Source organism: Asparagus officinalis, chromosome 8 (assembly GCF_001876935.1).
Source record: "Asparagus officinalis chromosome 8, Aspof.V1, whole genome shotgun sequence".
Classification (NCBI taxonomy): Eukaryota; Viridiplantae; Streptophyta; class Magnoliopsida; order Asparagales; family Asparagaceae; genus Asparagus; species Asparagus officinalis.
Window position 1 is genome coordinate 51,067,400 of NC_033801.1, and position 14,632 is coordinate 51,082,031.

A 14,632-nucleotide genomic window follows, 5' to 3' on the forward strand; every position below is an offset into this window, starting at 1 on the left:
GATCTTAATCGACGGCTGCGGCACGACAACCTCGACAGCAAGGTTGTTGGCTCCCACTGTGGTCGCCAGCATGTTTGGGTAGAAAGTTAATGTTTTTATTGTGTAACTCATTACAGCTTTAGTCGTTACAATAAGTTTAAAAGTTTAATCTTTTTATAAGATCTCCCTACACAATAAAATAAAGAAAATTATAACTCTTCTCAAACAAATGCAACAGACGTTTATCACCCGCTGTTTGTGTGGGATCTTTGTCTGTGCCGGGGACGTTAATATCCGTGGACTACCAAGTGATCAGATCAATTCGGAGTTTCGTTAATTCGCAAAGGAATTAAGAAACCGAAGTAATTATCTCGGGAACGGCGAGGTAACCACTCTTCTCGAGATCGCAGCTAGGTACGATCTTAAGGAAAGGAACTGGGCTATGGATCTGACGAACTTCTCTTCCTTATGTCGAAAAACTCAATCCGATCTCCTCCTCCTCTCTGAAATTCGTGCTCCTCTGTCTCTGATTTAGCAGGGCTTCGCCAAGGCTCGAGAATTTTAGATCTGTACAAATGAAGGCCCTAGGGCTATATTTATAGGCTTCAGGATCTCCGTTGTCGGATAAGAACGACTGATTCACTTTTATCTTCAGTTATAACCATTTTATCACGTTCTTGGATAATATTAGACCAGTTGGAACAAACCCAGGTGGTTAACGGGCGAAAATAGTTCAAAACTGCGTAAAACGGCTTTTTAGGCCTGCGAACACTCGCAGTGTCTCGGCCAAGGCCGAGACACTTGGAGTGTCTCCACCAAGGCCTGGGGCATTGTTTTGTGCGTCCCGTTCATTTCCGTCGTATCTTCGTTGTCCAAACTTGGAATTGCGCGATTCAAAGTGTGACGGAAGGCCGACGAAGAGATCTACAAGCTCCCGTGGTTGAATCACATGTGGAGTGGATGGGACACGAGGGGCGCTTCATCTTTCGTGAGTGAAACGTAACTCCTGATCGGATTGTATCTTCGTTATTCTGCTATTACGTTGCTTCATACGATTCGTAGACTCACTGTATGCACATGTCGACGTCAGATAAATCTTTTTGACTCTGATAATAACGTTCAACGTCTTCTCTCCGTTTCCAGTTGCGTGTCGGGACTCACTATATAAATGAATTCTTAAAAGATGAATGCTTTAGAGTTTCAATTGTAATGCTCACTATAACAAAAGTTGCATATCTCCCCATTTTTTATGACACATATAGAAATATTATTTTAATTGTAAAGGATTAAACGACAATGACACAAATAAAAAATATCACTAACCACAATACATATTTGTGTCATTAGATACAAAATAAAATATGATTAAAAAAGTCAATAGTCCCACATCCTTTCCATTGTGTGAGAACATGTTAATATGTTTAAATAGTAAGGCTTGGAATTTAATTGCAATAATGATTAAAGATTTAATTTTGATAGTGAAATAAGGTGACCTCCTAGAAAGTTATAGTGCTGCAAGAAAATATTTCTATATTTTATGGTCTTGAGTTGTGCGACACTTCGTGACACTTTTTTCTATATCCATCGAGAGGTACCCTCCACACTTACACTTTTGAATTGTCTCGCGTTCTAGCTAGTTGTGTAAAACAAATATGTAGCTAGTTAGGCATTCATGACTTATTACGTTATGAAAATAAATAAGTGATGCCGTAAGTTTGAGATGTCAAAAGTCGACGCAGAAAACACAAGTTTTCTATGTTCTAGAAACGCACAAGAAAAAGTAAAATCTAAAACGTACACCTTATTTGTGAACGCATGGTCGGAAACTTTATCCATCGAACTCTATCCTCATGAATAAATTTGGATAAGCTTCATACCTAACCTAAATAAATCATTTGAATAAGCTAACTAAGATATGATGGTTAAGTCAAAATGGTAATCACTAGAGTGACATGTAAAAACATAGGAAGTCAATGTTTACAACTAGACCTTCCACTGTTTGCTAAAAAGTCCTTTTCAACTTTCCGCCAATAACATTAATTGTTGATAATAACTCAGCAACGAGAAGTAAGTTCTCTTAGGGGGGTTAGTCACCTAGAACTTAAAATTAGAACTGGGATAATCTGTAGGATAAAATTTTAGGTGTTAGTCACATAGAACTAAAACTAGAACAAAATTTTACAGTGTTAGTCAAGTAGAACTCTAACAAAACTAGAATTGAGATAATGGTACAAAATTATCCCATTTTTTTATTTTTCTATACAAAAATGAGAGTTTTAGTCTCTCAAATTATTCTAAGTTTTAGCTTGGAACTAGGTGGTAAAAAACTAGAACTCATATTTATTTTATTATTTTTTATTTTTTATATTCCTTTTTTTCTTTACTTCTTTCCTATTATGGTTATCACCATCATTAGACCATCATTATAATAATAATTGTTAATATCTTATAGTCTAACCAAAAGTTATTTAATAGTAAAGAACATTCTTGTAAGCAATTATCAATCAATAATAGTAAGTTTAAAATACATAAATAGTATTTATATCTTCAAAATACATAAATATATATTTCATGATTACAAAAATTTATCCCACGTTATTTTATCAAAATATCCCGCTTCACAAAATTGTTCCTATTTATCCCACTAAAATATCCCACTAGCGAAAAATTATTCCACTTTAACAATTATCATATTTTGCATGAAAATGTCTCAATTGGATTTCCTTTATCCACTTAGATCACTTTTATCTTTAAATGTATGTTGATGTCCCGCTGACTTTTCATGAACATTGATTAATTCAATACGCGCGCATTAGTGGGTTTTAATTTTGTGAGAGAAATTAAGACAAGATAGTGAACAATCTTCACACATACTGTAAAGAGGCAGACAATAAGATCGTCTGGGGGTGATATCTCACGTCGCGTCTTCTAAAAAAATTAAAGTGATGAGCGCTAGCTCTCCACACACGTGCTCATATTTGTCTCCGTTAATTTAATACTATAAGGTCTCATGTTACTCAACAAGATTGTGATGTACCACACGTGAACATTTTGTGGTCTCCATGGACGGAAAGCAAACGGAGACTATGATAGGAGAATTCCACGGTGGTAGGTCCTAGCTATTTCGTGAAATCTTTTAGGTAGATAATGAGTCAATAACATATCTCTCTCCTTTTAGACTACGGACATAAACCATGTAAGCAAAGTTTTTTTTTTTTGGTCAGTAACCATGTAATCAAAGTTGACTACTAATATATACTTAGCCAAAAATTAAAAAAATTTGACCACCAATAGTGGATCGCTCAAGTCCCCACATAATTTCATGACTAGGAATCTACTAAAAACTGTCTGAAGCGTGATCTTTCAATCATTATTGTAATGCTTTGATCGATAGAGGTTGGTGCCCACCAATCACAGAGGTGATGTGAAGAGGGTTAGTGGCAACAAAATGGGATTAAGATTTCTTACCACATCATTTTTCTAAATGCAAATCTCAACTTCTTTTTTTTTTTTTTTTTTGTGAGTAAACAAAATTTGTAGTACAATATTCTGGTGTGACAGCAAAATCTAACTTTTTCTAGCAAACTTTAATTTCTTTAAAAAAACAATAAAATATAATATAATATATACTGGTGAAAATGTTAGTGTGACGCTGATATTTTTAACAAGTAGTAGTTAGGTATTAGTGTGTAAGAGCTATGTTTTGTTAAATTTACATTTCATCAAGATGTTTTGATTAATTTCATCCGAAATGCAAAGTTGAAATTTGCAGAAACCAATCAACACTTGCAGCCGCTATTTTTATTATTATTTTGTATGAAAAATGTAGGGGCTATTTTTTATTATTAATTTGTATGAAAATATAGGGGCTATTTGGTTGCGTGGAAATAGAGCCGTAGACGTAATATACACACACACTAGTATGCTACAATTTATACACCACTTGTTTCTTTGGCTTACACCTTGGTATTCTCGTATATTGTGGGAACTTGGATATAATTTAATTTCGGCAGGTTTGTTGGGGAAGAAATAACATATTGGTTTTGCTAAAAAAATATTGGACTCTTTAATTTTGTGCAAGTTGAAAATAACTTGAAAAACTAATTTTAATTAAGAAATAATTCAAATGAGGGTATATCACAAATTCTCATTGGATAATCATTACTGGAAAGATATTATTTTATTTTGAAAGTCGAGAAAATAAAAGAAAAACTCTCATCTTCTCATGGAGCACCTAGAATTTTGCAAGAAGCATAGGCACATTCTACATCCCGATTAAATGATTTTAAATATGTTGCAGTGATTACAATATGTTTTAACTGTTTACTAATTTCATACATAAACTTAAACAAGGATGGAAAGGTTTCTTATTTTTTTGGTCAATGAAAAAGCGTTATTCATTAAACCAAATATGAAAATGATTAGTACATCAAGATCTCTACTAAGAGAAACTAACAACAAAAGAATTCCTAGTCAAGCATTTACAAAGATAAGAGTCATTCACTGTTATCAGCAAGCTCGGGATTATTCAGGCAAATGGTTAAGATATCAATTTTGATAACCCTAACCAATTGCATAGAGAATCTACACTTCTGCTGAAAAAACCTGGTATTCCTCTCTCTCCAAACATTGTAAATTGTAGCCGATATAGCCATTCTCTTCATATTCTGTTTAAAACCTTTACCTCTCAATCTTGTATTATACCAGCACATAAGAGAATTCCAGTCACAAGCTTGCCAATCAAATTTGAGCCAATCCATGATCGCTAACCACACTTCTCTTGAGAAGGAACAATAAAAAAATAAGTGATTACGGCTCTCAAGAGCAGCACCTGCACACAGATAACAATTATTTGCATTAATAACTCCTCTCCTCAATAATCTGTCTTGTGTGAGTAATCTGTTCTGCACAGCAAGCCAAAACACAAAAGAGTGTTTCGGGTAATTCAACTTCCCCCATACTGTATTGAACCAGGGCACTCGTTGAGACGTTGGAGAGAAAACAGCATACACAGCAGATATCTGGATTTTTGAATTCTTATAACAAGAATTAAGAATTTTCTTCAAATTTTCAACCCCACCGCAAGCGCTTACAGCTTTGTCCCTGACTCTAATCAACTGCTTCCACATCCATGAATCCCCAGTTCTTGCACTAACCTGCCAAACATCCAAGTGCTTTAGATAATTGTCATGGATCCATTTTATCCATAATATCTCCTTATTCACATGAATATACCAAAGGCTTCTCACAGCTGAAGCAAGATTCCATATAGAGGCAGAAAACACCCCCAATCCTCCATATTTTTTTATCATAACAGACTTTGTCCCATGAGACCAATGGAACTTTAAAAGAATTTTCAGTCTTACCCCATAAGAACTTCCTACACAACTCATCCATCTTCATTGTGATTTTTACAGGGAGAATAAAATTTGAAGTCTAGTAATTTTGAATCCCTAAAATCATACTTTTAATGACATGCAATCTTCCTGCATAAGAGATGTTCTTATGTTTTAAACATTTCTGAAATTGGTTTGATATAGAATCAATAAGAGGACTGCAATCAACATATGAAAGTCTTTTGCAAATGAGGGGAACTCCCAGATATCTGAATGAGATTGCACCTTGAGTTTTAATCTCCTTGATAGATTCTCCATGCCCAAAATAAAAAGATAAGGAGAGAGAGGATCACCTTGCCTTAATCCTCTCCCACCTTTAAAATAACCATAGAGTGAGCCATTGAGTGATATAGAGTATTTAGGGGAAGTTATGCATATCATAATCTAGTTAATCACTGCTGCAGGGAACCCCAGCCCCTTAAGCATCTCATTCAAGAAACTCCAGCTAATTGTGTCAAAAGCTTTTCTTATATCAATGTTCATCATAACTCTTGGTGAAATATTCTTTCTATTATAGCTTTTAGCCAGCTCATGAGCCAAAGAGATATTACTTGTAATTTGCCTACCTTTAACAAAAGCACTTTGAGCTTCATTCACAATGCAGCCCATGATAGGCTTGATTCTATTAGCTAGAATTTTAGAAATGAATTTATAGAGGCAATTGCAGCAGGAGATGGGTCTGAAATCAGAAGGTGATTTAGGACATTTTACCTTAGGTATAAGAGTGATGGCAGGTGAATTTACCATTCCCAATAGTTTTCCATTCTTAAAAAACTGCTCAATAGCTAATGTGACCTCATCTCCAATCACATTCCAAGCTGATTTGTAGAATGCTACCCCATATCCATCAGGACCAGGAGACTTGTTCTCATCCATAGAAAAAATTGTTCTTTTGATTTCATCCTTAGTTACTGGACTGGAAAGAAGCTGAGCTTGTAATTCTGTCAAGCAGGGACCAGATTGTATAGTTTGAATATCAGGTAACAGATTGACAGAAGCTTTTCCCATCAGGTTTTTGTAAAAAGACACCAACTCTTTGGCAATCTCCTCCTGATCAGTAATTCTTTGACCCAGGCCATTGTATAGCACCAACACTTTATTATTATACCTGTTTGATTTAATTGCAGAATGAAAAAATTAGTGCATCTATCCCCTTTTAAGCTCCAATTTATCCTTGCTTTTTGCTATAAGAAAGAAAGTTAACAATCCAAGAGTTTATTGTAAGTAGCCAAACACTCTCTTTCTTTTGTAATGAACTCAAGATTGAAAGGGCTAATATGCAGATTTCTTTGAGCTTCCTCCAATGCGCCTTTTGCTCTCTGAACTTGTTCACTGATGTTGTGGAAGTACTTCTTATTAATGTCTTTAAAGGCCCCTCTCAGTTGTTTCAGCTTTGTGCAAACTGAGAACATACTTTAACCTTTTACTTTTGACTGCTAGATTGTAGAAACTGTAGGGAGGAAACTAGCATGTGTTGTCCACATTTTAAAAAACTTAAATGACTTCTTCCCTCTTAAGCAATCATCATACACAGATACCAAAGCAGGGGAATGATCAGAAAAGCTTGGTAGTAAAAATTCAACTTGGCTGGAATTGTACAAATTAACCCAAGCATCATTCACTAGAGCTCTATCCAATCTGCTCTGCACTCTAGAGTCATGATCCTGCTTATTGTTCTAGGTATAAAAGCAGCCAATTGTTTTAAGATGATTTAAATGACAATCCTCAATAAAACCCCTAAAGTCTTTTACTTCATTTTCTATAACAACTGAGCCTCCAAGTTTTTCTTCATTACTGATAACACTATTGAAGTCACCACATATAAGCCAGGGAACATCTCCTATTGATTGTTTCAGCATTCTCAATTCAAGCCATAAATCCTTTCTAGCCTATTGTTGGTTAAAGCCATATACTAAGGAAAATATACAGTCCAATCTCCCATCCAATGTTTTAGTTGTGCATGTGATACATTGATCAGATACTTTGATAATATGAATATCAATGACATTTGGATCCTACATAATCAAAATTCTGGCTTTACCAGGGTTACAAACATTTGATTCTCATCTCCAGTTTTGAGCAATTTTTTTGGTGACAGTCTGTAACAAACCCCCCTTAATCTTTGTTTCAAGTAAAGCAAGATAAGAAAGCTGATATTGTGATAAAAATAGCTTAACCAAATGTTGTTTAGAGGACTTGTTTAGTCCTCTAACATTCCAACAAGAAATATGCATCATTTACTCCCCCCTCCCCCTCTATTAATAGAAGAGGGATCAATGTCCAAAATATCCAGATATGAAAAGGAATTGGTAGGAATAGAAGCCCTTTTAGTTTTGTTTTTCTGGAACTGATACCAAGAGTTTTCCCCTTGGGTAACTTTAGAATCAAAACTCCTCCCAGAACTGGCTTGTGCAACATGCACAACATGTACAGATTCATGCACAGCCTGCTGCCCAAATTTTGAACATGAACTGCCTTGTACATCCTCAGTTTTTTTTTTATCCAGAGCACTTCCAATTCCAGATTGAGCTGGAACATTATTCATTTGATTTTTGCCTTAATGTCTAGCAACATGCACAGATTCATGCACAGCCTGCTACCCAGACTTTGAACCTGACCTGCCATGCACATCCTCAGTTTTTTTTATCCAAAGCACTTCTAATTCCAGATTGAACTGGAACATCATTCATTTGATTATTGCCTTCCTGTCTAGCATCATGACATCAATAGTTCAAATTAAACTCCTTTCCTAACAACACCTTCTCATGTTCATGGACTATATTCACATTCTGAGTGTTTTCCTCCACCTTATTAGTATTAGTAGGCAAAGGATTTTTATTATGCTTAGGGATCCATTGCTGAGTCCTCACAAATTTCCTACAGGAACTTGTGTCACGGCCCACATGTTTACACAGGTCACACCACTTAGGCTTAAACTCATAAATCACTTTCTGTTGAAATAGATTTCCTTTTGGGTCCTGAATAGTAATTTGATCTGGAAGAGGGGAAGGCAAGCTTACTTCCACTAGCACCCTTGCATATGCCAGTCGTTGCCTGTTAGCGGTTAATCTGTCAGTTGCAATAGGACACCATATAGCACTCACAATTTTGCTTATACTTTTGGCATTCCACAAATTAAGCCGCAAAGCTGGCAGCTGGATCCACATTGGATGCACACAATCTTTAAAATTTTCAAATTCTACCCCATTAGACCAAGCCTTCAATAAAAGAGGTCGAGAACCAAAGAACCAAGGTCCACTATACAGAATCTCATTCATATCCTCTTTTCCTTTGAATTTAAACAAGAAAACACCAAGCTTGAGCAAATAAACTTCAGGCAACCAATTTTTCCAGAATTTTTGAATATAATTTTCCATGGCCTTGAATTTTACATTGAGTCCCACAACATGACCAATTAGAGAAGTTTGCCAGATTGAATTATTCTCATTTCATTCCTCATCATCAAAAGATATTGTTTCTTTATTATGAATAGGCACATAGGTCAAATTCATCCCACTTCCAGGCTTTCTATTATCCGCAAAAAGACTTGTCCAGCTAGTTCCAGATCCCCCCTATGGGAACAGAATTGGTCCCTTTTGGAGAATCCTCCATTATCAAATTTGTAGTAACATCAGTAGACCTCAAGATACCTGAATCTTTATTAATTGCTTTATTATCCCCCAAACTTGGACCCAATGTAACAGTAACATTTCCCTTAACCAGATTAGAAATCAAAGAGGTCTTACTTGAATCATTCATCTTTTCCAACTGAGATTCTTGAAAAATAGATGAATTCACATCACCTTTTCCATTATCCATCTCATCCACCCAAGAGACTTTGACTGAACTACAAGATCCAGATGAGGGAGACTTACCAAGGAATCTATCTTGAATCTCTGACTGAGGAGCTAGCTGACGAGATTGAACCCCCGAAGGAAGAAGAGGAACACAATCTCGATCCTCAATTGCAGAATTCAAGATCTCTGCCATAGATCTTGACTTCTTTTCCCCCTTTGGCCCCATCGATCCCATAGCGATGAAATCCTCATCATCTTCAACACTGCGGACATCAATATGCTCATCCGAAGACGCAACGATCCCCTTTGAAGCTCTCAATCTGATCTCTAGGATTTTTTTTTCCACTAATCTTCTTCTTTTTTGTCATCAGAATCAAGGCGGGGGTGTAAGTTAGCAAGCAGAATCGCCTGCTAACGTGCACCGAGAGAAAAACCGCCCTTATAGCCCATTTTCTATATTACACTTTTGAAAAGGTTTCTTATGAAAGGAAGAAGCTGGTGTTAGCAATATGATGGAGTACTTTTTTTTTTTGCTTCGCAGCAGTATTTATGCCCGGTCTAGCCTGACCATTTTGTTCGCTTGGGTGGTTTCTTACCCTAAAATTTATCTTTTCGTGGATTCTTCAAATGCACATCTTAATCATTTTCTTTAAAACGTGTCACCTCATTCTTAGGGTTTGAAGCACATTTTCATGTTATTGAGTCACCTAGCTAATAAACAATCAGAGAGAGATTAGAGTTCAGCGATGAGGAAAATTTGGCTCGATCTATTTTCCGTAAAATTACATCTTAGTTCTATTCAAATTCAATGTTTTAGCTTAATTGGCGGATTCATCAACTTAAATCTAAAATTGAAGGCTTCTGTTACCAATAGCTAACCGAAAAAATATATCAGAGATGCACTTAATTAAGAATGTGAGTCGGTCCACATTGTGAATTAGTTGTCTGGTTAATTTGATGCAGAAAATAAAAAGAAAAAAGAAAAAAGAAAAAATAAACAAAATAAAAAATGTGTTACGCCATCTGAATCAACTTCGCTTATAGGTCTACGTAAAATTAGGATGTGTTATCGATATATTATAGTATATTGTCATTTGTACCGCATAAGCTTTCTCTTTTTCTACCGCTCGATCAGGCCTTAATTTGTTCCAATTAACAACATCGGTGTTTTGTCCCAAATTAAAAGTCACGTCAGGTGACATCTCGACCTAATATTATGGAAAATTTGCAAAATATAAGTGGGTACACCCACTTAATGCGAAAATTGTACCTGCACTTCATCTATCCTTGAAATTACTAATTATGAACCAATTCCTTAAAAGGTACGTAATACACCTTTATATATTCTGAGTGCACGATGAGTAACTGGAGGAAACACATGGCTATCTTATAACTTAATTAAGTCAGCTCGTATAATTTCCATGTTAAACAATTAATCTATTAACAAATCATTACTTTTAATCTTAAAAAACTGCAATCAAGTATCAAGGTAACGCTTATAATTTAGACGTAGAAGGAGAAAAGGAAAATGGTTAATCTTATAAAAGTGCAATCAACTATCAGGGGTGTCTCAGGAAAATCCACTCTTAATTTTATTTTGGGTAAACCCGTCTCAAGTTTATAAGTGCCGTAGACAGCCTCCATCAACTTTTAAAATTTGATAAGCTCCCCTCAACTATTGGGTGTCTCAGAAAAATCCTCTTATCAATCTGATGTGGATCCTCTCCGCTTTAAAAATATAGCACATAGATCGACCACTACTTTTGATAATAATCGTTAATCATCTAGTGGGTGATTGAGATTCTTTCTAAATCCAATATACTCATCATACCCCCCGTGAATCCTCTTATCAATCGGATGTGGATTCTTAACCATAGTTGAGGGGTTTTTCCTAAAATTAACCCAAAGGAAAACTTAGAGATATTTTCACCCTACATTAAACCATGGTAATAAAAGCTTCAGATATGTATAAGAAAATGCACTTATTGGATTAGCTTATAAGGACAATTAAGGTTCAGCTAACTTCTCCCTCATTTTCTGTTAGCAATGGAAACATAGTTCATAATGGCACATTATGAATTTGGCCATATTGAAACAAGCAGAGACAAATCGTTTTAGTGTGACACCGACCAAGAATAATTTGCACGCTAGTGCATTGCTCAATATTGTCGTGGGTATTAGTGCAAGATTTCAATTTATTTTAGCTTAAAATTATTAATTAATAAATTTGTATAGAATATGATAATAAAGATAAGGCTGTGATTTTCTTTTTGATAATCTACCAATAACAATAGAAGTGACAAGATCTAGATTCTTTATTTTTGTGATGAATTGCCCTAAAAATGAATGTATAGTGATATTATCTCTCACTTGCAAATCTCTAGGAGTTAGTTACTTTTTTATATGATTTCTTGGCTGAATACAAGGATTTATAAAGATTTTTTTGTTATTAGACTCTAGAGAGAACGAGAGAAAAAATCTTTTCCTATTCCGAATGCTAAAAATATGGGACTCTTACTGGATAATGTTGGAGTTGGATAAAAGTATAAATTAATTTTAGAATTATTTGTAATGAGTTTAATATTTTCTTAATTTTAGAATTATTTGTAATATGAGTGTGACATTTGCTAGAAAAATTTAACTTTTCTCACCTCGCTATTCACACGTGGTAGAATCGAGAATTTGTAATATAATTGTCCATTACTACCCTAACTACCAATTATAGATCAAAGCTTCTCTCTTACTATACAAGTCAAAAGTTGTTATCCCTCAAAAGAAAAAGTCAAAAAAACTTTTATTTCACTAATTAAATCTACTATTAATTGTATTTCTTGTACAACACATATTCCTCCTCTCTAATCTTCTATATAAGCTCTCTATTTTTGAAGTTATAGCGATCTCTCTCACACAACTCTCTCTCTCTCTCTCTCTCTCTCTCTCTCTGTGAAAAAGCTAGAAGAAAATGGTGACTGCAAATGCAGCCCGTAATATTGTCGGCAGCATTGGTATCCATAATTCTAAACTCTTTTCTTTCTTCTCTCTTTTGATGAAATTTTTTTTTTCCTCCTCTCATTCTTCTGCGTATATAGGACAAGATTTCTATTTCTTGCAACAAGTCTCGGTCCGATTTTGAACTTGTAACTCTAGTCATCTAATCCTCACTTTTTATCGTAAGTTTGAGCCAATTTCAATGACCTAACATTTACCTAGTTTATATTATTTTTATATTTTAAGTTTTACATATTCTTATAAAATTGTTTTGACTTCAAATTGAAGATTAATGTTATTTACCAGGTTAGTAAAACAGTTAAAAGTTTCATGGTAATTATAAGAAGTTTTTTATTATTTTCGATTACTGAACTAGTCATTAGTTAGAAATGCTTTAGCTTGATTGATCTTTGTGAAAGATGAAAAGGCAATTATTTGTAAATCAGTTCTTTTCATATTCTCATTTTTCTCAATCCATAAAACAACTATAAACCTTTGAAATTCTTGTAAAACTAGTTTGGTCTCTTCTCTAATAGACAGTCACTATTTTTCTCAATTCAGTGTTCATGAATCATAATGTTGTGTTTTAACATTGATTTATCTATTATTTCGTTTTATTCTTTCCTTTCTAGTTACTTCAAAAGAAACATTTCAATTTTTCTTATTCAATCTCGCTATTTGTCTCAGGAAATGTCATATCCTTCGGACTGTTTATCTCACCAATGTAAGTACAGTTACTTTATTATTAATTTATCGATTTTTCTAAAGGGTTCTCGTGAGCACTCGTTAGGAAATGAGAAAGATAGAAAGAAATGAATAGCAAATGGACCCTTTTGATTTGCACTAATTTTTCTCCTTTGCCCCTCCTCTCTCTATCTAGAAAAACCCTATTGCAAGAAGAACATGCTTTTGCAATTAATTCGCATTTATGGAAAATTAAAAGCTTTCGCTATTTAGGTATGTAATATTAAAGTGATCCGAATTGGTAGCAATTAAAGTTTTATTCATGCACCTTCTCTCCTTATTCTACTTACTTATTGCATATATTCTTGGGTTTTTCTATAGAGTGCCCAAGGGCACTCTATAAGACAGGAGAGAGATAGAGAGAGGTGAATAGTAGAGAGGCCCACTGTTTGCATTTATTTCCGTTCCCACTATTCATCTCTCTCTATCTCTCTCCTCTCTTATAAAGTGCTCAGAGCACTCTATAGAAAAATCCCTATATTCTTTAAATAAACATATATATGCATCTTCTTTTCAAAGTCTACATAGGGTGAAGTAATTAATATATATGTATATATAAATTTAATAAGAAAATTTTAGAAATTTTCTATTACGTAAATATTGTTATTACAAATTTCCTCTTACATATAACATTATTCTTACAAATTTGGTACTTTAAAATTTTAGAGCATAAGCTCAGACACTGCCTGCTTAATTGACCTTATTATTTTATGGTACCTATATATAAAAAGTGTTAATTGCAGATAGACCCCTTGGGCTATATCCTCCAATTGCAGATAGAACCCCTTAGTTCTATTGTTGCAAATAGGCCCCCGAGTGAGCGAACTTGTTTTTCTCTATTTTTACCTTCTGAAAAAGGGAAAAAATTAATAGACGTTCTAAGAGATCTCGTCTTTTTTTTAAAAAGAAATTCTAGTAGTAAAAGAGTCAAAAGAAAAAAAAAATTTACACAAATCGACCTACTAGGATAACAATGGGTCTATACGAAATTGGGCAATATATAGTAATAGGGATCGATCTACACGCAATAAAAAATGAAGATATTTTATTATGGTTTACTACTATATAAATAACATTCCTTTATTATTAATCTTGATGCAGGCCAACATTCTTTCAGATATGGAAGAGGAAGGCGGTGGAGGAATTCTCTCCCATTCCGTACCTAGCGACCCTTCTTAACTGCATGCTTTGGGTGTTCTACGGTCTTCCTTTCGTGACCCCCAACAGCACTCTCGTGGTCACCATCAACGGCGCCGGCCTTGCGCTCGAGACGTTATATTTGCTCGTCTTCTTCACTTACGCATCGAAATCTCTTCGCGTACGTAAATCAGCTAATTAATCATCGTCTATATACCTAGCTATAACTCGGAAGTATATTAATAATGTTGATTATGTTTTTTTGTTTGGTATATATGGCCAGCTGAAAGTACTGAAGATATTGGGGGTTGAGCTTCTGTTCATGGCCGCGGTGATCGGAGGGGTGATGGGCGGGGCTCACACGCATGAGAAGAGAAGTCTGATCGTAGGAGTTTTATGCGTCATCTTTGGAACTTGCATGTACGCTTCCCCTTTAGCAGTCATGGTACGTAAGATGATTCAAATTAATTATTCTCAAGCCCTAAATTCAGAATTATGTTATTACGTACCCTTGTCTTGTGCTCGGGGGAACGTACGTACGTGTAAACCTTTTCGATTTTTCATGTGTTTTCCTTTTCATTTTGGTATGCG

General features: G+C 34.9%; 1 pseudogene; it reads left to right on the forward strand.

Annotated features, from left to right (window-relative positions):
- LOC109820441 overlaps window positions 12,091-14,632 on the forward strand; it is a 3,212-nt pseudogene continuing 670 nt past the window's right edge.